This window comes from Lithobates pipiens, unplaced genomic scaffold (assembly GCF_037356315.1).
Source record: "Lithobates pipiens isolate NorthernLeopardFrog02 unplaced genomic scaffold, aLitPip1_a1.2 Scaffold_10, whole genome shotgun sequence".
In the NCBI taxonomy this organism is placed as follows: domain Eukaryota; kingdom Metazoa; phylum Chordata; class Amphibia; order Anura; family Ranidae; genus Lithobates; species Lithobates pipiens.
Genome location: NW_027507686.1, coordinates 150,619,006 through 150,643,196, shown reverse-complemented (window position 1 = coordinate 150,643,196; position 24,191 = coordinate 150,619,006). Strand labels below are relative to the sequence as shown.

The 24,191-nt window shown below is 42.6% G+C and overlaps 1 long non-coding RNA gene across 1 annotated transcript in view; it reads left to right on the top strand.

Moving 5' to 3' along the window:
* The window catches only part of LOC143934820 (uncharacterized), a 58,080-nt gene extending 42,824 nt beyond the window's left edge, over positions 1–15,256 (top strand). Inside the window, exon 4 of the long non-coding RNA XR_013263377.1 lies at positions 14,637–15,256. This is a non-coding gene — a long non-coding RNA (uncharacterized LOC143934820). The remainder of the gene's footprint in view (positions 1–14,636) is intronic.
* The last annotated feature ends 8,935 nt before the right edge of the window (positions 15,257–24,191 follow it).

Sequence of the window (24,191 nt, the reverse complement as noted above, 5' to 3'; positions counted from 1 at the left end):
TTATCCAAACTCTGTTCAATGAAAAGTGGAAACACACCACATAAACACTCTATATACAAAATAACATTCCCCAATAAAGATCAGAGCATGATGTGCACATTTGCATGGAAGCACAATTGAATAAATGCTGCTTATTCAGAGAATTACCGTATTTATGTTTATTGAGGATTGTCTTTTTTTCATGTACTCACAGTTAAGCTTCATACACACAATACGAAAATTTAATGAAAAATACCACTTTTGAAGTGTTCGTACATATGAGCGCATCTTTTTTTTTATTTGGTGGGGGAGTGGATCTTGGGTGGCAGTTCCCACACTTTTTTCCCCAGGACTTCACCCCTGTGTATGCCTGTATCTCAATTTAGTTATATAAAACAATACTTTTCACATTAGTAATTTATTTGATGAGTGAATCAATTCACATTTATTGTGAGCTGAAAAGTTGCATTTTCTTTTTCACACACATCTACATTCAGATATCTGTCAATAATCATAAAATTCATGTTTTTTTCTTTTTTTGACTTGTGTAGTTATCTGTAGAAAGTTTTGTATAATATTATTTAGGCAAGACAAAAACGTGTAAAATGTTGATTTTCCTTATTCAGTTATTAGTTTAATAACTCAGATTCATAGACCTGATAGTGAATAGTGATGGACAAACTTCCGACAGGACGTTTCGTGAACGCGATCCGCGAACGTGCCCAAAAGAACCGCAAGGTTTGCGGCGGACCCCATTCATTTTAATGGCAGGCGAACCTTAAAAACCTCCAGGTCATATTTTCAGCCACAAAATACTTACTAGCTGTGCACACATAGTCCCACAACATGGACACTGACATACCAGAAGTATTTCGTGAATCCGGGATTGACAACGACAAGCATTCTTTTTTTATCTGTGAAAATTTGACAATTCAGGAGCGCATGAAGGCCATGGAGGAGAGGCAAGGTCAGGCCAGGCTATGAAGGGGGTGCAGGAGATAATCAGTGCCACAGTCAGGGCAGTGCAGTCCTGTACCAGTGTCCCAGTGTGCCAACCTGTGCTTGAGCCCCTGACCCCTCCCTCTGCCCGGCCCTTACCCCACCAATGCAGGGCTCCACTGCGGTGGTCCGGAGGTGCCAGTCCAGTGCTGATCCTCAGCCATGGTGCTGGCACTGCCTGCTGATTGGCTTCTCTGCTGCTATCTCCCTCACTGTCTGAAACCAGCACCGCAAAAGTGACTGAGCACTGACACCAGTACTGCGATAGAGACTGAGCACTGACACCAGCACCGCGATAGAAACTAAGCACTGACATCAGCACCGTGATAGAGAGCACTGACACCAACACCATGATAGAGAGCACTGACACCCCACCAGCACCGTGATAGAGAGCACTGACACCAGCACCGAAATAGAGAGCACTGACACCACACCAGCACCGAGATAGAGAGCACTGACACCAGCAACGAGATAGGGAGCACGGACACCACACCAGCACCGTAATAGAGAGCACTGACACCACACCAGTGCCGTGATAGAGAGCACTGACACCAGCACCGTGATAGAGAGCACTGACACCACACTAGCACCGAGATAGAGAGCACTGACACCACACCAGCACCGAGATAGAGAGCACTGACACCAGCACTGTGAGAGAGAGCACTGACACCACACCAGCACTGAGATAGAGAGCACTGACACCACACCAGCACCGTGATAGAGAGCACTGGCACCAGCACCGAGATAGAGAGCACTGACAACAGCACCGTGATAGAGAGCACTGACACCACACCAGCACCGAGATAGAGAGCACTGACACCAGCACTGTGAGAGAGAGCACTGACACCACACCAGCACGAGATAGAGAGCACTGACACCACACCAGCACCGTGATAGAGAGCACTGACACCAACACCGAGATAGAGAGCACTGATACTAGCACCTTGATAGAGAGCACTGACAGCCCACCAGCACCAAGATAGAGAGCACTGACACCACACCAGCACCTAGATGGAGTGCACTGACACCAGCACCGTGATAGAGAGCACTGACACCAGTAGCGTGATAGAGACCACTGACACAACACCGGCACTGAGATAGAGAGCACTGACAACAGCACCGTGATAGAGAGCACTGACACCAGCACTGTGATAGAGAGCACAGACACCAGCACCGTGATAGAGAGCACTGACACCACACCAGCACCAAGATAGAGAGCACTGACACCACACCAGCACCGAGATGGAGAGCACTGACACCAGCACCGTGATAGAGAGCACTGACACCAGTACCGTGATAGAGAGCACTGACACAACACCGGCACTGAGATAGAGAGCACTGACACCAGCACCGTGATAGAGAGCACTGACACCATCACTGGGATAGAGAGCACAGACACCAGCACCATGATAGAGAGCACTGACACCACACCAGCACCGTGATAGAGAGCACTGACACCAGCACCGAGATATAGAGCACTGACACCACACCAGCACCGTAATAGAGAGCACTGACACCAGCACCGTGATAGAGAGCACTGACACCAGCACCGAGATAGAGAGCACTGACACCACACCAGCACCATGATAGAGAGCACTGACATCAGCACCGAGATAGAGAGCACTGACACCAGCAACTCGCTGCGGGCCCCAAAAATATGACACCACTCAACCTCTTCAAACGGGAGGGTACGGGCATATAGTACGGTGTGCTTTTTTTGTACAAGTGAGCCAAAGGTAGAAAAAACGTCCGTGTGCTAGATTATATAAATTGTTTATAGAGTTATGCATATACATGGTCTACTGGTCACATGTGTTGAATTCCTCCGAGATCCATGCCTCGTTCATTTTTATAAATGTGAGGTAGTCAACACTGTCGTGAGCTTGGTAAGTGCGCTTATCGGTCAAATCCCCCCTGCTGCGCTGAACGTCCTTTCGGACAGGACACTGGACTAGGGGCAAGCCAACAGTTCCATTGCAAATTGGGCCAGTTCTGGCCAGAGGTCAAGCCTGCCCACCCAGTAGTCCAGGGGTTCATCACTTCTCAGAGCATCCACATCGGCTGTTAACCCGATGTAGTCGGGCACCTGTCGGTCTAGGCATTCCCTGATGCTGGATCCGGATGAGACCTGGCGATGGGTCGGCTGAAAGAATGATCTCATATCAGAAGTGACCAACACATCTTCAAACCGCCCTCTTCTTGCAGGCGCTGTTGGATTGGTACCCGTAACTCTTTCTCTGGGAGTGGGAATTCCTCTGCCAGCGCACGCAAAAGCAGAATGCAACATTTCTCTAAGCAAGGCCTGTAAGTGCTCCATTTTGACAGCCCTCTGTGATGGTGGTAACATTTCCACCATTTTGTGTTTGTACCAGGGGTCTAAGCACGTTGCCACCCTGTACTGGTTCTTGACCTCTGTGCTTTTTATACAGGGGTCCCTGTTAAAACACTGGAGCATGAAGGCCCCCATTTGAACTAAACTGGAAGCGGTGTGGTGGCCTGGCTCCTGCTCATCACAGGATAACGTCATCCTCCTCGTTCTCCTCTCCCCATCCACAGACAACAACAGGGATCCCAGAAAGGTTTAAGCATGCTCTTCTTGCTCTTCCTCATCTGCCCCGGCACCATCCTCCTCTGATTCCTCTTCAGACTCCTGTTGTTGACTTGTCTCAGATAGAGTAGCCCCCCTGGGAATTCATCCAGCATTACGACTTTCTCATCTTCCTGCTTCTGCTCCTCCACGGCTTGATCAATGACACAATGCAATGCACGCTCCCTAAAGAAGGCATAAGGTACGATGTCACTGATGGCGCCATGGCTACGACTGACCAGTTTGGTGATTTCATCAAATGGCCGCAGAAGTCTGTATGCGTCGCGCATGAGCAGCCACTGGCGCAGTGAAAAAAACCCAAGCTCCCCAGAACCTGTTCTGCCGCAGAGTTTGTACAGGTAGTCATTAACTGCACGTTTCTGCTGGAGCAGCCTATCAAGCATATAGAAGGTTGAGTTTCATCGCGTCAGGCAATCGCAAATAAGATGTCTGACCAGCAGATTGTGTCGCCGCTGAATGTCTATTTTATACGTGTATTACACCCTGATATACTGCACACCAAATAGTACACCTAAACCAGTCCTTATAAGGACCTTTGTGGACCTAATAGTAGCTAGCTAGTAGCTAGTGAATTGCAGACTGTCCCTGCTCCAAACACCAAACTGTCCCTACACTAAGAAACAACAGCTGCAGAATCGGTCAGCAGCACTGCAGTGCATTATAATATGCTTTCTATATTTGAAAGAACGTATATTATACGTGTATTACAACCCTATACACTGTACACCTATACCAGTCCTTAAAAGGACCTTTGTGGACCTAGTAGTAGCTAGCTAGTAGCTAGTGAATTGCAGAGTGTCCCTGCTCCAAACACCAAACTGCCCCTCCCTACACTGAGAAAGGACAGCTGCAGAATCGGTCAGCAGCACTGCATGCAGTGCACTATAATATGCTTTCTATATTTAAAAGAAAGTATATTATACGTGTATTACAACCCGATATACTGTACACCTATACCAGTCCTTAAAAGGACTTTTGTGGACCTAGTAGTAGCTAGCTAGTAGCTAGTGAAATGCAGACTGTCCCTGCTCCAAACACCAAACTGTCCCTCCCTACACTGAGAAACGACAGCTGCAGAATCGGTCAGCAGCACTACATGCAGTGCACTATAATATGCTTTCTATATTTGAAAGAAAGTATATTATACGTGTATTACAACCCTATATACTGTACACCTATACCAGTCCTTAAAAGGACCTTTGTGGACCTAGTAGTAGCTAGCTAGTCGCTAGTGAATTGCAGACTGGCCCTGCTCCAAAAACCAAACTGTCCCTCCCTACACTGAGAAACGACAGCTGCAGAATCAGTCAGCAGCACTACATGAAGTGCACTATAATATGCTTTCTATATTGGAAAGAAAGTATATTATACGCGTATTACAACCCTATATACTGTACACCTATACCAGTCCTTAAAAGGACCTTTGTGGACCTAGTAGTAGCTAGTGAATTGCAGACTGTCCCTGGTCCAAACACCAAACTGTCCCTCCCTACACTGAGAAACAACAGCTGCAGAATTGGCCAGCAGTGCATGCAGTGCACTATAATATGCTTTCTATATTTGAAAGAAAGTATATTATACGTGTATTACAACCCTATATACTGTACACCTATACCAGTCCTTAAAAGGACCTTTGTGGACCTAGTAGCTAGTGAATTGCAGACTGTCCCTGCTCCAAACACCAAACTGTTCCTCCCTACACTGAGAAACATAGGAGAGATGTTTTGTATTCCACAGAGATAAATAGAAAATATATATAAAAAGATAAGAGTACAGCACAGACAGAAAAGACAGGAAGGTATCAGTTCACAAGATTTTTGGCAAGATCAACAGGTATTTTTTTTTTTGCCAATCATTGAACAAATATAACAAATCACTTTCAAGGCACATTGAACACACCAAAAAGGAGCAAATAAGAATAAGGGTCAGTGCGCCATTGACAGCCTGGAAAGTTTTTTTCTGGTCTGTGCTAATAGATCTTATTTCTATCAGTGTTCTTCTACAGTGCACCAAGAATAAGCCTAAATGAATTAGACTGTGATTTTCTCCATGTTTCACAACTGACAACTTGCCAACAAGCTGTGCTAGAATAATTTGTTTTGTTCTCAACCCATCTATGACATCTTGTCATGTTTAACAGCATGTACTGTACCGCATCTCTTATAGAACCTCAGTACAGGCTTCTTAAGATCTATGCAGTTGTGGATTCTGCTTAAGCAGGGTGAGAAAAGACAAAAATACTATTGCATAAAGACAATTCCTTTACTAAAGATATTTACAACAGAAGCAAAATAAAGTATTAATAAAAAGAAGATGGGCGAGAGGCCACAGATTCCAGAATCTCATAACAATATCAAAACTCAGTAACATTTACAGATCTATAGGTGGGTAATTCAAATTGGATACTGTATATAATTTAAAAAAATGCAATGTACGGATTATCAGCTGATGCAAAATATTGTTTTTTTTTACTAAAACTGGAACATGTAAAATCTGGGGCAGCTCTGCATAGAAGCCAATCAGCTTGCAGGTTTTATTTTCAAAGCTGAAGTTACGAGCTGATTGGTTGCCATGCACAGCTGCACCAGATTCTGAATGCAATGGCTTTAGTAAATCTCCCCATGTGAAATGAAGCTAGGCACTAGGCATTTGGTACTATTCTTCAATTGGTTAATTAGGTCATCTATCACATTAAAGTGCCAATAGGCAGAATTTGGAGAAGAAATGTGTGAGCTCAAGTTCAGCTTTTGAAGGAATTCAGTCATAAGATATGAAGGTTGTGCTGACCTTTCCTTCTAAAAATGCAAGTTGCTTGGCTGTTGTGCTGACCCTCTAGCTATTACATACTATGTGGAGAGCTTCCCTTCCATCTCCTGTCCCATTTTCCCTGGAGTTTATGACAAAGTATAACAGGGCACAGAGTGGCAGGCATGCCTATAGGGGATCCTGGCTGGGAAACACTGAAGTCTGTGTAACAGACAAACTGGTACCTGGCAGATTCAGGTGCAGGGTCAGATAGTCAGGGATTGGCAACAACCAAGCAGCATATGTACAAAATCAGGAAAAGAAGCAGAATCAAAGCTGGCCTGAGGTCAATGTCTGGTAAGCAGAGAAGGCCATGCAGTACCAGGCAAGAAACAAGTTAAAAACACAAACAGGAATCAGAGATAGAGTATCAGGAGTAAGCAGAGTCAAATGAAGCTGGATCAGAACCCAAAAGCAAGCAGTAGATCAGGCCAAAGGCCATAGGATCGGATGACCACTCAGTGATCTTCTGCACTCCTGTGCAGCTTTAAATGCCAAAATGTTTATGCTCGCATGCACACTCACCCGCACTAACATGCGTGCAGATGCACATAGTGTATATGCATTGATATACAGTATTTCACAAAAGTGAGAACAACCCTCAGATTTTTGTAAATATTTTATTATATATTTTCATATGACAACATTGAAGAAATAATACTTTGCTATAATGTAAAGTAGTGCGTGTACAGCTTGTATAACAGTGTATATTTGCTGTTACCTCAAAATAACTCAACACATAGCCATTAATGTCTAATTTAAAATGTGAGGGATTGACCCACTTTTGTGAGATACTGTATGTATAGTTCCTCCTCTGTGTGCATATCTTCATGCACAGTTGCACATGTGATTATAACATATACATTATAACATTTCCTTGCATGAGGAAACTTTTTTTTAATAAGTTTACTGCCACTTAAAAGAGAATTTAGAGGGGCGTGGTCTCGGCATGAAAGCGTGACGACCTCACCCTCTCTGACATTACGGGGAAAGCCATAGAGGGGGCGGGGTCATTGGGTGGCCCGGCCCTCCGTTATATAAGAAGTAACAGAAGAACAGAAGTGTCACACGGTGGAAGACTCCCACTGAGGCGGATCGTGTGGAAGGAGCGGAGAAGAAGCTGGAGCAAGATGGGAGACGAGAAGAGCAGAGAAAGAAAAAGATGGAGAAGAACACTGAAGGAAGACCAGAAGAAAGAAGATGGAAAAAGAAGTGGAAAGAAGAAGAAATTAATAAAGGACTTGTCATTTGTCAAAAACTGTCTCTTGTGTTTTTTAACCCTTTTGACACTTTTTTTGTGAAATGATAGGGGTACCCCATTACCAATTCACACAGGGGGCCAGAATCTGGGGGTCCCCTTGTTAAAGGGGGCTTCCAGCTTCTGATAAGCCCCCGCCCGCAGACCCCCACAACCACCGGGCAAGGGTTGTGGGGATGAGGGCCTTCTCCCCATCAACATGGGGGGGGCAGCTACCCCAAAGCACCATCCCAATGTTGAGGGCATGTGGCCTGGTATGGTTCAGGAGGGGGAGCGCTCTCTCATCACCCCCTCTTTTCTTGCTGCCTGCCAGGTTGCATGCTCGGATAAGGGTCTGGTATGGATTTTTGGGGGGACCAACACCATTTTTTTTAATTTTGGCGCAGGGTTCCCCTTAACATCCATACCAGACCTAAAGGGCCTGGTATGGAGTTTAGAGGCAACGCTGGACACTGGGACAGGTAAGTGTCTGATTATTAAAAGTTAGCAGCTTCAGTGTTTGTAGCTGCTGACTTTTATTTTATTTTTTTAAGCGCAACTCCACTTTAATGGCTAAGTTCACCTTAGTATAATTTCACTTTTCATAAGAAATAGAAGCCAGTTCTAATGTCCTTTCTACCCCAGCCATCCCAATGTGCTTGTTTGTCACTTAAATCATCCACAGCAGACACACACCTGCTATCCGCACTTGGGGTTCCATTAACATGTAATGACAACGCATTGTTTGCAGTGCACTTTCAAAATGCACAGCAAAGTGCACATTTTCTGTGTGGTTTGCCATGTGTTTGCCATGTGAATGGAACAGTATTATTGTTGTGTAAACACACCAATTTCAAATTTAGGCCACATTAACATTTAGAGTACTGGTACGTTTTTGGGCTCATTTTTTTATTTATTTTTTATTATTCCTCCTCGCGCTGACAGCGCGAGGAGAAAAAAAAAAGCCGATCACCGGCGGCCGTGATCGGGACATTAGTCCCGATCACGGCCAGCCCTGCCAGTGCCCACCTGCCCCCTGCCAGTGCCCACCTGCCCCCTGCTTTGCCACATGAATAAAAAATGTGTCCCCCTGTCAGTGCCACCCAGCAGTGCCCATAGTGCCACCCAGCAGTGTCCACAGTGCCACCCAGCAGTGCCCACAGTGCCACCCAGCAGTGCCACCCAGCAGTGCCCACAGTGCCACCCAGCAGTGCCCACAATCTGCCTCAACAAAGGTGCTGCACCCCAGTGCCACATATCCGTGCCCATCAGTGCCACCCATCAGTGCCCATCAGTGCCCAGCAGTGCCACCTATCAGAGCCACCTATCAGTGCCACCTATCAGTGCCCATCAGTCCCATCTATCAGTGGTACCTATCAGTGCCCCTTAGTGCCACCCATCCGTGCCACCCATCTGTGCCACCCATCCGTGCCATCTTATCTGTGCCCGTCTTTGCCCATCAGTGCTGCCTTATCTGTGCCCATCGGTGCCACCTTATCTGTGCCTATTAGTGCCGCCTTAACTATGCCTATCAGTGCCCACCAGTGCATCCTATCAGTGCCCACCAATGCAGCCTATCAGTGCCCACCAATGCAGCCTATTAGTGCCCACCAGTGCAGCCTATCAGTGCCGCCTCATCAGCGCACTTCAATGAAGGAGAAAAATGACCTGTTTGCTAAATTTTATAACAAACTATTAAACATGATTTTTTTTATTTTTTTTGCATCTTTTTTTGTTTGTTTAGCAAAAAATAAAACTCCCAGCTGTGATTAAATACCACCAAAAGAAAGCTCTATTTGTGGGAAAAAAATGACAAAAATTTCATTTGGGTACAGTGTTGTATGCCCGCGCAATTGTCATTCAAAGTGCATCAGCGCTGAAAGCTGAAAATTGGTCTGGGACTGAAGGGGGTTTAAGTGCCCAGTAAGCAAGTGGTTAAGCAACTCTCATCCTGGATCGTATCACTGAGGATATCATCTCAGACTGTAGATATTAGCCATGTCCCTCCTGTTCTGATTGGATGTAGCCCTGATATAGGAAACTGGAAGGGCAGGTCTTCCGCTTGTCAGGTCCGCTGTGCATATCAACTCAGTGGTGGCCATTTTTGATAATCTTAGGCCGCGTACACACGCGCGGACTGTTCGCCCAACTTTGTCCGTCCAACAGTTTCAGCAAACAGTCCGCTCAAAATTAGCATGGACGGACATGCCCACACACGACGAACGAACAGTTTGCTGAAACCGTGCGCGATGACGTGAACAGCACGTACGACGGGACGAAAAATACGACGTCCTATACACTGCATTATAGCTTTCGGCGTGAAAATCCTTTCTGAGCATGCGCGCAACTTTGTTTGACGAACAAGCCTACACACGAGCGGGCTGTTCGCTGAAACAAGGTTTCAGCGGACAGTTTTTCGGAAATTCCGAAAAACCTTGTCCGTCCAACTGTCCGCTGAAACTGTCCGCTGAAAGCCCACACACGAGCGGACTGTCCGCCCAAACACTGTTCAGCGGACAAAGTTGGGCGAACAGTCCGCCCGTGTGTACGCGGCCTTAGAGCACAGAAATTATTTTAAAGGCACCAAGCTCCCGAGTGGCTGGAATACATGCATACTGTATATATTTCCCTGGCTTGCCCCTATTGCTTGTTTGGAATCTGTACATTATTCCATCTGATGTAATTGGAAATCCCCTAAATGGGGATGCAAGATTACTGTATATACTCAAGTATAAGCCTAATAAGTTTTTAAGCACTTTTTTTTTGTGCTGAAAAAGCCCCCTTGGCTTATACTCGAGTCACTGTGACCATTTGCAGTCGTCTCATGCGCGTAACAAAGCCCTGCCTTCTCCTCGTCCTCATCCGTGATAGGCAGAACACTGACTCACTGCTGGGAAACTGAATCAGTGTTCCATCATGAACAAGGAGGAGGCGGGGCTTTGTTACACTGGACAGCCGCTGACTAGACTGCATGTCACAGTGCCGGTGTTCTGGAGATCAGGTACATGAGGCTGCAGATGGACACAGTGAGGCAGAGAGATAGGCAGAGTGAGGCAGGAAGATAGGCAGAGTGAGGCATGCAGATGGACACAGTCAGGCTGCAGATGGGCATTGTTGATCCTCTTTTCCACATATAGTAGCCACATTTCTCACCCTAGGCTTATATTCGAGTCAATACATTTTCTCAGATTTTTTAGGTAAGAATAGGTGCCTCGGCTTATATTCGGGTCGGCCTATACTCGAGTATATATGGTATGTGGGTTATAAGGCAGCTTGTATCTCCAATGGTACCATTATTGTAGGGACTGCCCATAAGAGTTTTATGTTCTATTATATTATATTTTGCACGATTTAACTTATACTATATGGTGTTCATAGTATGTAAAAGGTTTTGTTTATCACATTCTATTTGATAACATTGATTCAGGGGCTGTTCGCTAACCTTGAGAGCCTAAGTCACTCTCAAAATATGTCAGCATTTTGTTTGTGAGTATAATCACTACTTTTTTCCTGTGAATAAATGTTGCTTTGGATAACACACCTGGCTGGTGTGCCCACTTTTTTTCTTTGGTTATGGATTGCATGTATTTTCCATTATTGCTGCAACCCTGCATTTTTTTTCCCTTACTGCCCGTGTGATCATTGGGTGAAGCAGGTTGATGAGCACCACTATCACTGACATTGTACTATGAACAGGAGAGAAATCCAAACCAAATCAATATCTGGTGTGACTGACTACTCTTTAGCTTCAAACCAGCATCAATTCTTCCGTGCAAAGCTGCACCAGATTTTGCACTCTCCGGCTTTATTAAATCAACCCCACAGTCTTGTTAACACAGTTTTTGAAGGAACTCAGGAGGTAGGTTGTTCCAAACATGTTATAAAACTAACCACAGATCTTCTGTGGATGTAGGTTGCCTCCAATCCCTCAGCCTCTTCATGTAATCCTAAAAAGGCTTGATGATGTTGAGGTCAGGCTCAGTGGAGGCCAAACAATCACTTCAAGTACTCCTTGTTCTTCTTTACTCTTAAGATAGTTTGATGACATTGGCTGTATTTTTGGGGTTGTTGTCATAAAATCACTTTTGGAGCCAATAAGACGTATCCCTGATGGTATGGCATGATGGATAAGTATCTGCTTGTATTTCTCAGCATTGAGTACAACATTTCCAAATCTGTTTACAAAAATGCAGCTCCAAACTTGCAAGGAACCTCCACCACGCTTCACTCCTGCCTGCAGACACTAATTATTGTACTGCTCTTCAGCCCTTTGACAAACAAACTACCTCTTGTTACAGCCAAATATTTCACATTTTGACTTATCAGTCCAGAGCATCTAGATTTGTTCCCCATTGGAGGGGGATTGCAGTGAGGAGGGGCATTTCTAAATTGGAAACCAAAAGGATATACACTGTTTGGTCTTAATGTAAATTAGGTCAGTAACCTCCCTGTCAGTATGATTATGTCAGATTTTTTAATCTGAAAGCAGTACATTGTTTTGCATAGAAATTTGGCGTGTTGCATTGTAGGCCTGTAATTCTTAGGAATAACTCACTTAAAGCTGTCCAAAAAAGAGTCTAGCAGACACCCCATGTATGATAAAGTTTGAATCACGAAATCATAAATTATAATATAATAAATAACTATAAATAATTATAAAAATAATAATAATATAATAATAATACAATTAATTTTGCCACAATTCACTATTGCTCAATTCTGCAAGTGTTCTAATTTACTATTGCTGTTTTCTAGCTGGTCTAAAACCACTTTTGATTTAAAAGGATAATTTTTGGTTGCCAATGGACAATCTCAAGTTTCCAGGCAGAAAGAACCGTATATATAATATAAAAGTGCATGCAGGGCACTGGACAAAGCACTAGGGACAAAATGGATGTGAAATAATTTCATAGCCCTTGTACACACGATCGGAGAATCCGTCGGAATGTGTCCTATCGGACGATGTTGTCGGATAATCCTACTGTGTGTGGTATGCATCGAACTGATTCCGTCGGACCCAATTTTCCAACTTGTTGGAAATATTTTCCGACCAACTGGTTCGATCGGACATACTCCGATCATGTGTAGAGAATTTTGATCGGACCAAGTGCCACGCATGCTCAGATCAAATTACTACATCAAAGCTATTGGCTACTAGCCTGAATGTAGTCCCATCGTAACAAAATTACGTCATCACGTTCTGAAAGATCGGATTTTTCGACAACTCAGTCCGACCGTGTGTATGCAACAGTTTCGGACAAGATCCGAACGGACAAAATCCGTCAGATAAAATCTGACGGATTTGGTTGTCGAAATCTCCGACCATGTGTACAGGGGCTTACAGTGATGTGATCTGTAAGATTACATTTTACCGTATGTGTTATGTTTTGTGTACTTTTTGAATTTGCCACTGGGCTCCGCCCCTATGCGTTGTGATGCACACAGGGAACGGAGCCCAGAATACAGGACATCAAGCAGATGATCTGGCAGAGGACACAGTGGGGGGACATCGCAGGATCCTGGTGACAAGGTAAGTATACTGCACCAGGATTCTGCAATGCAATGCTGAGTGCAGCTTGGGGTTACCGCTAATGGACTGAAATGTAACCCCAAAGCGCTAGGAGGGTTAATGCGTTTATAAATAATGCATGACGTCCCTTTTTATTTTTATTGTTTTTGTTGTTGGGTTTTTTTAAGACCTATCTCTAGTCTTACATTTTTGGATTTTATATAAGGTTTATAGGGCTGGCTCCATTTATGGTCTATGGGTTATTGCTATTTAACTTTTTGTTTGTTTTTTGTATTTGTCTTTTTATATGCTTATTGTGGTATATAGTCCCTTAACCTCCCTGGCGGTATGATTATTTCAGATTTTAGGTGCTGAAAGCAGTACCATTATTTTGCATGGAAATTTGTTGTTTTATATTGTAGGCATGTAATTCTTAGAAATAATTCACTTAAATCCATCCAAACAAGAGTCTAATAGACATCCCGGGCATGATAAAATTTGAAATATGAAATCATAAATTATAATATATATATAAATATAATAAAATAAATAACTATAAATAATTATAACAAATAATAATAGAATAATAATAAAAAATATTCAATAATGTAATAAAATCAAAAACACTGAAATATGCTGAGTTGCAGAATTGTCGCTGTCATTACTTTTAGTGTTTGATGACGAATTTCCCCACAAATTACTATCACTCAATTCTGCGAGTGATTCTAATTTATTATCGCTGTTTTCTAGTTGGTCTATAACCACTTTTGATGTAAACAGACATTTTTTGGTTGCTATGGACAATCTCGAGTTTCCTGGCATAGAGAACAGTATTTGTAATATAAAACTGCATGCAGGACACTGGACAAACCACTAGGGACAAAGGGGACGTGTAATTATTTGATACAGTACTGTAATCTATAAGATTACAGTATACTGTATCTATACTGTGTTTTTTACTTTTTGAATTTGGCGCCGAACTCCGTCCCCGTGCGTCACAACGATCGCAGGGAATGGAGCTCTGCGCTGTCACAGATCGAGCGAGACACGGCAGCTCGCTGATCATAGCGGGGAGACATCACTGGATCCAGGGGACAAGGTAAGTAACCCTTACATGTATCCAGTGATGCAATGCCGAGGAATCTGGCTCGGGAATACCACTTATGGTAATTAAGTCTTACCCTGAGCCAGACTTGGGAATACCGCCAGGGACGCTATAAAAACATGACGATTACCCGCTTCAGATTTCTTAGCAATGTGCATTGGTTTTATACTTATGTAAGTGTAATTTTAACTTGAAACGTGTCAGCCTGTAGGATCCCCAGCGAGGCCCCTATGCTCAGGTCTTTGGCCAATCTGAAATTGTATAGTCACTGAGAATTGAGCGTTGAGCACTGTTATTACCTATGCTAGTGAGTAGTATTTTATTATATTCTTAATAAAAAAAATTGTGAGATATGCACTAGGCCAATGTGCCCTCTTTTCTTTTCTTTTTCTAGTGATTGAGGATGATCCCAGTCCTAGAGGGCAGCAAGGCTTCAAGAAATTATTCCTATTGGGCTATTCAACTCATGCGCAGGAGATTATTGGTGTTGTTAGTGATAAGATGGGTGTACCTGGGTACTACTGGTTTCTACCAGTTCTGTGCTGATGGCATTGCTGGACATCATCTGATGTCCAAGGGAAGTAAGCATGATGTGTCTTCCATCTGCTGTATTAAGGTTCCTTGGCTAACCACTGTGTCTATGATCCTCAACTTTGCCCTGATCAATGGTGCCCTCAATGCTGAGAAATACAGTGAGATACTTAGCCATCATTCTACTGTATACCATCAGGGAGGCATGTAATTAGCCCCAAATGGTATTCCGCAGCAGGACAATGACCCCAAAAATACAGCCAATATCATTAGGAACTATCTTCAGCGTAAAGAAGAACACAGTCCTGGAGGTCATGGTTTGACCCCCAGAGTCCTGACCCAAACATCATTAAGTCTGTCTAGGATTATGTGAACATGAAAAAAGTTGTTGAGAGTTCTTTCGACAAAAGTGCACAAAAGCACTGTGTAAAAGACAACAAAAAACAAGAAAAACAAGAGGAGGGCGCACCAACCTAGTGCAATTCCATGAAAACATTTATTAAAGCGTAAAGATATCACAAAACATACTCACAAACATAGGTGATATAAAAGCACATCAAAGCACGATATGAACTGGACACCTCCAGGACTACTGGAATGTTTGGACAGGTTGGCAACCTTGGATGGGTTGTGTGGGGACGTGAACTCGTTTTGAGCTCACAGATGGGCATTGGAACCCAGTCACTTGCACGCTGTCTTTTGTGCACGTGTACCAATCGCCGCCTACCCTTTTCTATTTGAGGGACACTAATCCTACAAATTAACTCTATTTTGGTTATAGGTCCATTAACCCCCTCCTTTTTTTTGAGGTAAGGACTATTATGTCCTATGTTTTAGAGTAGTTATTATTAGATTTTTTCTACCAATTGAAATCTATTTCTCTATTGTTATCCTATTTTTTCTATTGTATTTTAACCTAATTTGTTTCCCTGCACTACCCAAGGTCCATTTGCATTAAGATGTATGAAGATGTATTAAGATGTATATATATTTATGTATCTACGTTTATGTGTGGTTCTTCATCTCATTCAACCAACCAATGAGCCCTAATATTAATATAGATATTTTTAGCTGTGTAAATTAGGTCTTTACCTAGGTGTCCCAGTTTCAACCTTTTTAAGTCTAGGACAGTGTGGTCCCTATTAAATCTGTCTTAAATGTGTCTTTTAACTAATTATTAGTTCATTATGTTTGAGTACTATCGAGTTTATTACTATGGGGAAAGGTGAAGGTTACACAGATGGGAGATTACTTAGGTGAAGTTGTTGGTGTTGTTGCACCTTCATGATAATGATACTTTGAAGTATTTAATAATTTTGGGTATTTATACGTGTGTGTATGTGTGTATTTATATATGTGTGCCTATGCTGTGTGTAGGCATGTGTGTGTATATATATATATATTTATATTATTCCACCCCCCCCCCCTTTTTGGTTTAATTGTTTTATGAGACAGGTAATCCAAGCTAGGTAGTAAATAATGTTATCAAGTATTGCCTCATAAGAACCTGATCGTAAGAATAAATTTCATATAGAGACGTGTGTATGTGTGTGTGTTCTTCCTTTAAATGACATAAGGCTATGTTTCCCTGTAGATCCCATCCAAATTCAAATGACTCCCTTGCACTATATGTATGTGAACTGACATTATGCAGAGGATGTGTTGTGTAGGCACTGCCCCTATATGGCCCCGTATCACCTATTATTTCTAGCTGTGGGTTTGACAAGGTGGAGGTCATTGGATCAGATCCACCTCTCACCTCTTGTACCATCAATGTTAATGGACTAGGTCTGCCCCACCTCCTGTATCATTTACGTTGAGCTTGGTGTCTGGTGTGATTGGATGTGATGTTGCCCGATATACGTAAGTGCCACATTGATCAGTGGTATGCAGATCCGCCTACACTTCTGGGTTTACAGGTGAAGCATGCGTCCCATAGAGATGAGAGGTGATGAGATTGTGGGTTTTCTGGGTGCCACCACAATATTGTATACTGTCACAATGAGCCAGTGTATACTGGCAGTGTGGAGGGCGTATCTGAAACCTTACAACAGGACAGAAGAGAAGGTACAGGAACTGCCCGATTTTAATTTTAGATATAGGTATTGATCTCTCTATATTATTGCTGTAGAGCTAACCCCTAGCTATGGAGCTGGATGCTAATGTGCATCCTGATGTATCCTCTGTATTTTTTTGTATATATTATTTCTATTGTACACACTGTGGGACTTTGTTTCTATGCACTTTTTGCCCTAAAGGGTTGATCTCAGCTTGTGATTGGAGACGTGAAAATTACCAATGATAGTTGAGGGGCAGGGCTAATAGAATTAGGGCGGTCAGCATTGTCAATATATATATATGTGTAGTGGGTCATTTGGTTCTTTGACTCTGAGGAAGAGGGTTCTCCCTGGAAATGTGTCAGCCTATCCAATACGAGCATTTTCTAGCAATACTTGCTAATGTGGACCATTCCAGTGGTCCCAGAGGTGTCCAGTTCATATTGTACTTTGACATGCTTTAAATCACCTATGTTTGTATGTTTTGTGATACCTTTACGCTTTAATAAATGTTTTAATGGAATTGCACTAGTCTTTGGCCACGTACACACGGGCGGATTGTCTGCCCAACTAAGTTCGTCAGACAATCCGACAGACAGTCCGTTCAAAATTTGAATGAACGGACTTGACCACACACGATGAGCAGACAGTCCGCTGAAAGCGTGCGCGATGACGTGTACAGCACGTACGACGGGACTAGAAAAACTACGTCCTATACACTGCAATGCAACCTTCGGCCGTGTAAATCCTTTCTGAGCATGCGCCATACTTAGTCCGTCCAACTTGCCTACACACGAGCGGACTGTCCGCTGAAACCAAGTTTGGACGGACAAAACCAAGTTTGAACGGACAAAATTACGGAAATTCCATAAGACTTTGTTCGTCAGACAGTCCACTGAAAAAGTCCGCTAAAGCCTACACACGAGCGGATTGTCCGCTGAAACGCGGTTCAGCGGACTAAGTTGGGCAGACAATCCGCCCGTGTGTACGCGGCCTTTCTCTTTTTTTTGTTGTCTTTTAGTATTTTTGTATACCCATGGTCCTGAGAGGGCAGCAAGACAATGAAGATACTCACATATACATTCTAATTTCTGAAGCAAAACACCTGAGTGCAGGAGAATTACTTCACAAGCACTGTGTATGCGTAGAATAATTGATGCTGGTTTGAAGCTTAAGAGTAGTCACACCAAATATTGATTTGATTTCGATTTTTTTTCCGTTTGCTCACTTTGCATTTTGTAAATGTTTTTGTTAACAAAAGCTTTATTTGGCAATTGCAAACAAACATATTCCAAAATGAACAGAGCATCAACAGGAAGACAGTCTTAAAGTGGTTCTAAAGGCAGAAGATTTTTTTATCTTAAAGGATTTGTAAATGCAGAAGGTTTTATTTATCTTAATACAGTTTATGCATTAAGATAAAAAGCCTTCTGTGTGCAGCAGCCCCCCTCAGCCTCCTAATACTTACCAGAGCTCCATCTATATCCAGCAATGTTCACAAGTCCCTCAGCCATGAGTCCCTCTTCGCTGCTGTTAGCCAATCAGGGGAGAGAGGACCAAACCGCAACTCTGTGTCTGAATGGACGAACGCAGCTGCAGCTCACCTTGGGTGCCCCCATAGCAAGCTGCTTGCTGTGGGGGGCACTCAACAGGAGGGAGGAGCCAGGAGTAGCGAAGTGGGTCCAGAGAACAGCAGGTTCCGGGCTGCTCTGTGCAATTCCACTGTGCAATTCCACTACACAGAGCATGTAAGTATATCATGTTTGTTATAAAAAAAACTAGACTTTACAATCACTTGATGCATTCTATTAGGGATGAGCTTCGAGTTCGAGTCAAACTCATGTTCAACTCGAACATTGCCTGTTCGTCTGTTCAGCGAACAGTGAACAATTTGGGCTGTTTGTGGCAAATTCGAAAAGCCGGAACACCCTTTACAAGTCTATGGGAGAAATCTAAAGTGCTAATTTTAAAGGCTAATATGCAGGTTACTGTCCTAAAAAGTGTTTGGGGACCCGGGTCCTGCCCCAGGGGACATGGATCAATGCAAAAAAAAGTTTTAAAAATGGCCGTTTTTTCAGGAGCAGTGATTTTAATAATGATTAAAGTGAAACAATAAAAGTGTAATATTCCTTTAAATTTCATACCTGGGGGTGTCTATAGTATGCCTGTGAAGGGGCGCATGTTTCCCCTGCTTATAACTGTCCCTGCAGGTTTCTGCGTTACATCAGAGGGGGCGGGGTCACCCATACGTCACTGGGGAACCCCATGGCTTTCCTCACCAGCATCAGATGGGGCGGGGTCCACCCTCTTAATATAAGAAACGTCAGCGCTGGGATCCCCGCAGTGTCTCCACAGTGGAGACAGAAGACGGATGCATGTATGGACAGCGCTGGACTAAGAGATCCCCCGTCGCTGGATCAGATCAGCCATTGCTGGACCCTGGAGAGATGATCATCCGTCGCTGGATAGCAAGAGTGGATTAGCACCGCTGGAATCTTTTTTTTTTTTTTTTCAAAAGTGTGTTTGTCTTATTTAACCATTTCTACACTTTCTTTGTGAAATGGTAGGGGTGCTATTGTACCCCCTTACCATTTCAAACAGGGGGGGCCAGGATCTGGGGGTCCCTTTGTTAAAGGGGGCTTCCAGATTTTGATAAGCCCCCCGCCCGCAGACCCCCACAACCACCGCTCAGGGTTGTGGGGATGAGGCCCTTGTCCCCATCAACATGGGGACATGGTGCTTTGAGGGGTCACAGACCCCCAAAGCATCTTCCCAATGTTGAGAGCATGTGGCCTTGTACGGTTCAGGAGGGGGGGCACTCTCTCGTCCCCCCTCTTTTCCTGCGGCCTGCCAGGTTGCGTGCTCGGATAAAGGGACTGGTATGGATTTTTAGGGGGACCCCAACGTCAATATTTTTTTTATTTGATGTGGGGTTCCCCTTAATATCCATACCAGATCTGAAGGGTCTGGTATGGATATTTAGGGGAACCCCCACGTCAAATTTTTTTTAAAATTTGACACAGGGTTCCCCTTAATATCCATACCAGACCTGAAGGGTATGGTAATTGAATTTAGGGGAACCCCCAAGATTTTTTTATTTTTTTTTATCAATGAATGAATTGTCAGCTAATACAGAGAACACTCATTGAGTGTTTTCTGTATTACTGGAGCCGACAATGGAAAGTGATTTTAAAAGACTTTTTTTCCATGCGAAATGACACTTTGTGCCGGGACAGTTCTAAGCACGGGAAACATGCGCCCCTTCACAGGCATACTATAGACACCCCCCCAGGTAAAAAAATTCACTGCTCCTGAAAAAACGTCAGTTTTTAAAACTTTTTTTGCATTGATCCATGTCCCCTGGGGCAGGACCCAGGTCCCCAAACACTTTTTAGGACAGTAACTTGTATATTAGCCTTTAAAATTAGCACTTTAGATTGTGAACGTTCGAGTCCCATAGACTTTAATAAGGTTCTAATGTTCACACGAAGTTTAGATCTGTTTGCAGGCTCTGGTGCGAACCGAACAGGGGGGTGTTCGGCTCATCTTTACATTCTATGCATTAAGACAAAAAAACCTTCTGTATGCAGCACCCCCCCCCCCCACAATACTTAACTGAGCCCCATTTCATTCCAGCAATTTTGCACAAGAGACTTGGCTGTCCAGGATCCTCCTGTTTGGCTGAGACACACAGTTGGTGCCATTGGCTCCCACTGCTGTCAATCAAAGTCAATGAGCCAATGAGAAAAGATAGGGTGTGGCGCCAAGCCGCCACTCCGTGTCTAACCAGACACACAGAGCAGTGGCTTGGCTCAGGTGCCCCATAGCAAGCTGTTTGCTGAGGGGGCACTCGGCAGGAGGTAGGACCAAGAGCTCTGGCGAAGGACTTGAGAAGAGGAGGATCTAGGCTTCTCCGTGCAAAACCACTGCACAGAGCAGGTATGTATAACATGTTTGTTATTTTTAAACAAAACAAAAAAAAAACAAGACTTTTATATCATTTTTAAAGGTTCACCAAAGTTGGATTCACGTCACATAGCAAGTTGAAAATGTAACCAGAGCTTCTACCAGCTCAATGGGCTCAAAGGCCTCATCACTATACCACCTCATTTAAATACATAGCAAGTTATACATCCCATTCACACCGGCCATGTGGCACCCTCATAGGACTAGAAATACAAAACAGGAATATATCAACTTAGTAGTCAATCTATAACCAAATCTATCTGGGTCAAACCAGGTATAACACCCCCCCCCACCCCCCCCCCCACCCCCCCCCCCCCCCCCTCACCCCATACCTGGTCAAAGCCTATATAAGCATTCTTAATTTATAGCATTTTTTACACCTGCCTAAAACATTTGCACATTGTTGTATATATGCACTGAACATAGTTAAATACACGTGTAATTTTGCTGATTCAGCAATTAATCTGAATGTAAGTTATAACATTTGCTGATAACACATTCCTCATGGTGACAGTGAAAATAGCAGGATCTTTTAGTATTGGATTTGGGTGCAGCTGTACTGCAATGGTTATGGTTTTTCAGCTGTGCAAATTTATTACATAGCAGGGGTTGGTCATGCTGGATAATTTATAACCCAGCTTTGGATCTGCAGAAATAACTGCACCATAAGTGTAAGAATTCTGCAGGGGAATAACATATAGGTGTAAAAACATTACAGCATCACTTTACGTTCAATATGATGTAATTTATTTGAGTCTTTAGTTCAAGAGCCCAATAAAAGCAATTTGAATATTTTGAATTCTTATTTTGTTTAGGACTGCCGTATTACCACAATGAGATACTGATGTTTTATTATTTATTTTAATGACCATTAAATGACAGATAATCTTATTATAAGGTGAAGCACAGGAGGCAAATCCCAATTCTTAGCACTGGTGCTACAACAGATGGTCTGTGTCTGAAATGATACAGCTTGGAAGACACAGGGTCTTATTACATTTACAAAAGTTGCTGATCTAGATATTCAGCAATATGCCCCAAAAACGAACAATAAGTCACTGGGCCCCAGGATAATATTTCAATGGGGAATAAATGGTTTGCTAGGCAAGTCTGATACAGAAATGGGATATTAATCATCTGTTTAGGAAAACGTTGATGGTCATTGGCAATATGAATATGATTGTGTAAATTTCAATACTGGAGCTGAGGAAATTATAGGGCAAATTGATTTTTGCTGTAGTACTTGCTGCAGTATGTATCTCTGTCATGTTAAAGTTTTAAGATTTACTTGATACTATTCTATAATTTAAAAGGGAGCTCCAATCATAAAAAAAGTCTAAAGATTACAGTAATAATGTTCTTTTTCTTTCTTATGAACTCTTCAAAAAAAAAAAGTATAGAAAACTCCAGCGTAACAGTCTCAAATTTCCCTGCACTACTGAGATTCCATCCAGAAAAAACTTTCCAGATATTAAAACTTATAATATGGGTAAATAAATACAGACCAATGGCCTTGGGCTGCATTATATGTCTAGCTCTACTGCTGCTATCATATTCTTTTGATCACAGCACAAAAACCGAACAACAAAAATAAATACATTTTGGGTTAGATAGCCATAGATATGCTATTACTGCTTGTCTTGGAGTCCTAGCATATTTATACACTATGGCTTTGTAGTTTCATGTGCACTGGCTTGGCATTTCTTAAGGATCCAACGATCTACTTTGTCTGCTCTTTTTATGACTGACATAGCAATACCCAGATTGTTCCGATATTTATGCTATCTGTGGCTTAGCAAGATAATTAAAGGATATAAATTAATCAAGTGCAATTAATTAGAAACTTTATGTTCACAGCAGTCCTCCTTTGCATGTATAATTTATATTTATTGATTTCCTGGCTTTCATTAGCCTATGAGATAACAGCAGAAATGCATTAGAGGAGAAAATGCACAATTAGCGTGAGGGTGAAGTGAGGCATAATTGATAGATCAGAGCATGTTTGGGGTAAATATAGAGGTTTGTTATCTGTCATAAGCAGTCAGAATGGATGAGCTGTGTCTGTGTGTGTTTCTTTTACATATCTCTACTGATTAATGTGAGGTTTAAAGAGCTGTCTTAATGGAAAGCTGATAGGGTAGCTGAATTTACATTTTAATCAGAGTATTTATGACAGAGAAATCCATTGGGCACAGGAACGTTCTATACAATATAATATAATTTACAAGTAGCTTTTACACATTGTGCAGAATGTAGACAGCGGAAATATTGACTTCTTCTACATCAGACGGCTCATTTGCACTTATACAGATGTCTGCAAAAAAAATTAAAAATACAATTTATAAAAAGTAAACGTTCTAATTCTGGCCTAATGCACAGGGCCTCACTTTATATTATATTATATTAGGAGTTCAGTAACTTAAGTCTAACCAGAAATTTAAAGCAAATATCTGTTTAAAAAAAGTCCATATTACCCCCACACTTATTTTATTGATAATGCAGTTGTCTTCTAGCTGGTGATATCCCGGGGTCCATGTTTTTCTGCTCTGATTTCTACACTGGGTAGTCTACAGTACTGCAGAGAGTTGAACTAACTAATCATAACATCAGTGCCACTCTCCACAGTGATGTACTTTGAGCCCTGGCCAATGTGGTGATGCACCCACTATTCACCTTGGGTGTGCCCACAACGGCTTGAGCTGTTGAATGACGCTGACTGTCAATCAACCAAGAGAGGACTTTCTGAGAGGGACAATCTGAGAAAGTAGGTGAAGGTTGTATTTTCTTTTTTTTTTTTTATCTGGGCAATTTATATTTTTAATTCATTGTTGAAATTGAAGTTTTGCTTCAAGCTAAACTGCGAATCATATATTAGTATTACAGCAATAAAAAGGTATACAGACTAGAATCATTGATGGAATTTAAGGCATCTTCCAAGATAAACCACAGTTGAGTCTCTACTGGAAACCTTTCCCTCCTATTTCCCCAGCTTTGGACGTCTTCGTTTCATATTTTGTTTATAGCGATACCTGCAGGTGATTTTTAGTTTTTGTAATACTGACTTTATAATGTTTTTCTACCAGTGCTGTTACTTTCAAAGTACTGAATTGGTGTAGGAAGCAGCAGGAAAAGCAGCTTGCTTTCTATTATGAAATAATGAGTGATGGGGCAGGGGCTTAATAATAATATATGTGTTAAATATGTATTAAATAACTTTGCTGTTCGGAATTATGCAGGCTTTATTAATAAAATGTAAATTGGTGCCAGTATTATTAAAATTTACCTAAATTTGTGTGTTAACATTCAGCTAATGTTAACATTAATATAATTGTTTGGGTTTGGTGGTGCTATGTATGCATCAGTGACTAAAAACCACAGTGTGGAAGCAGGAGGAG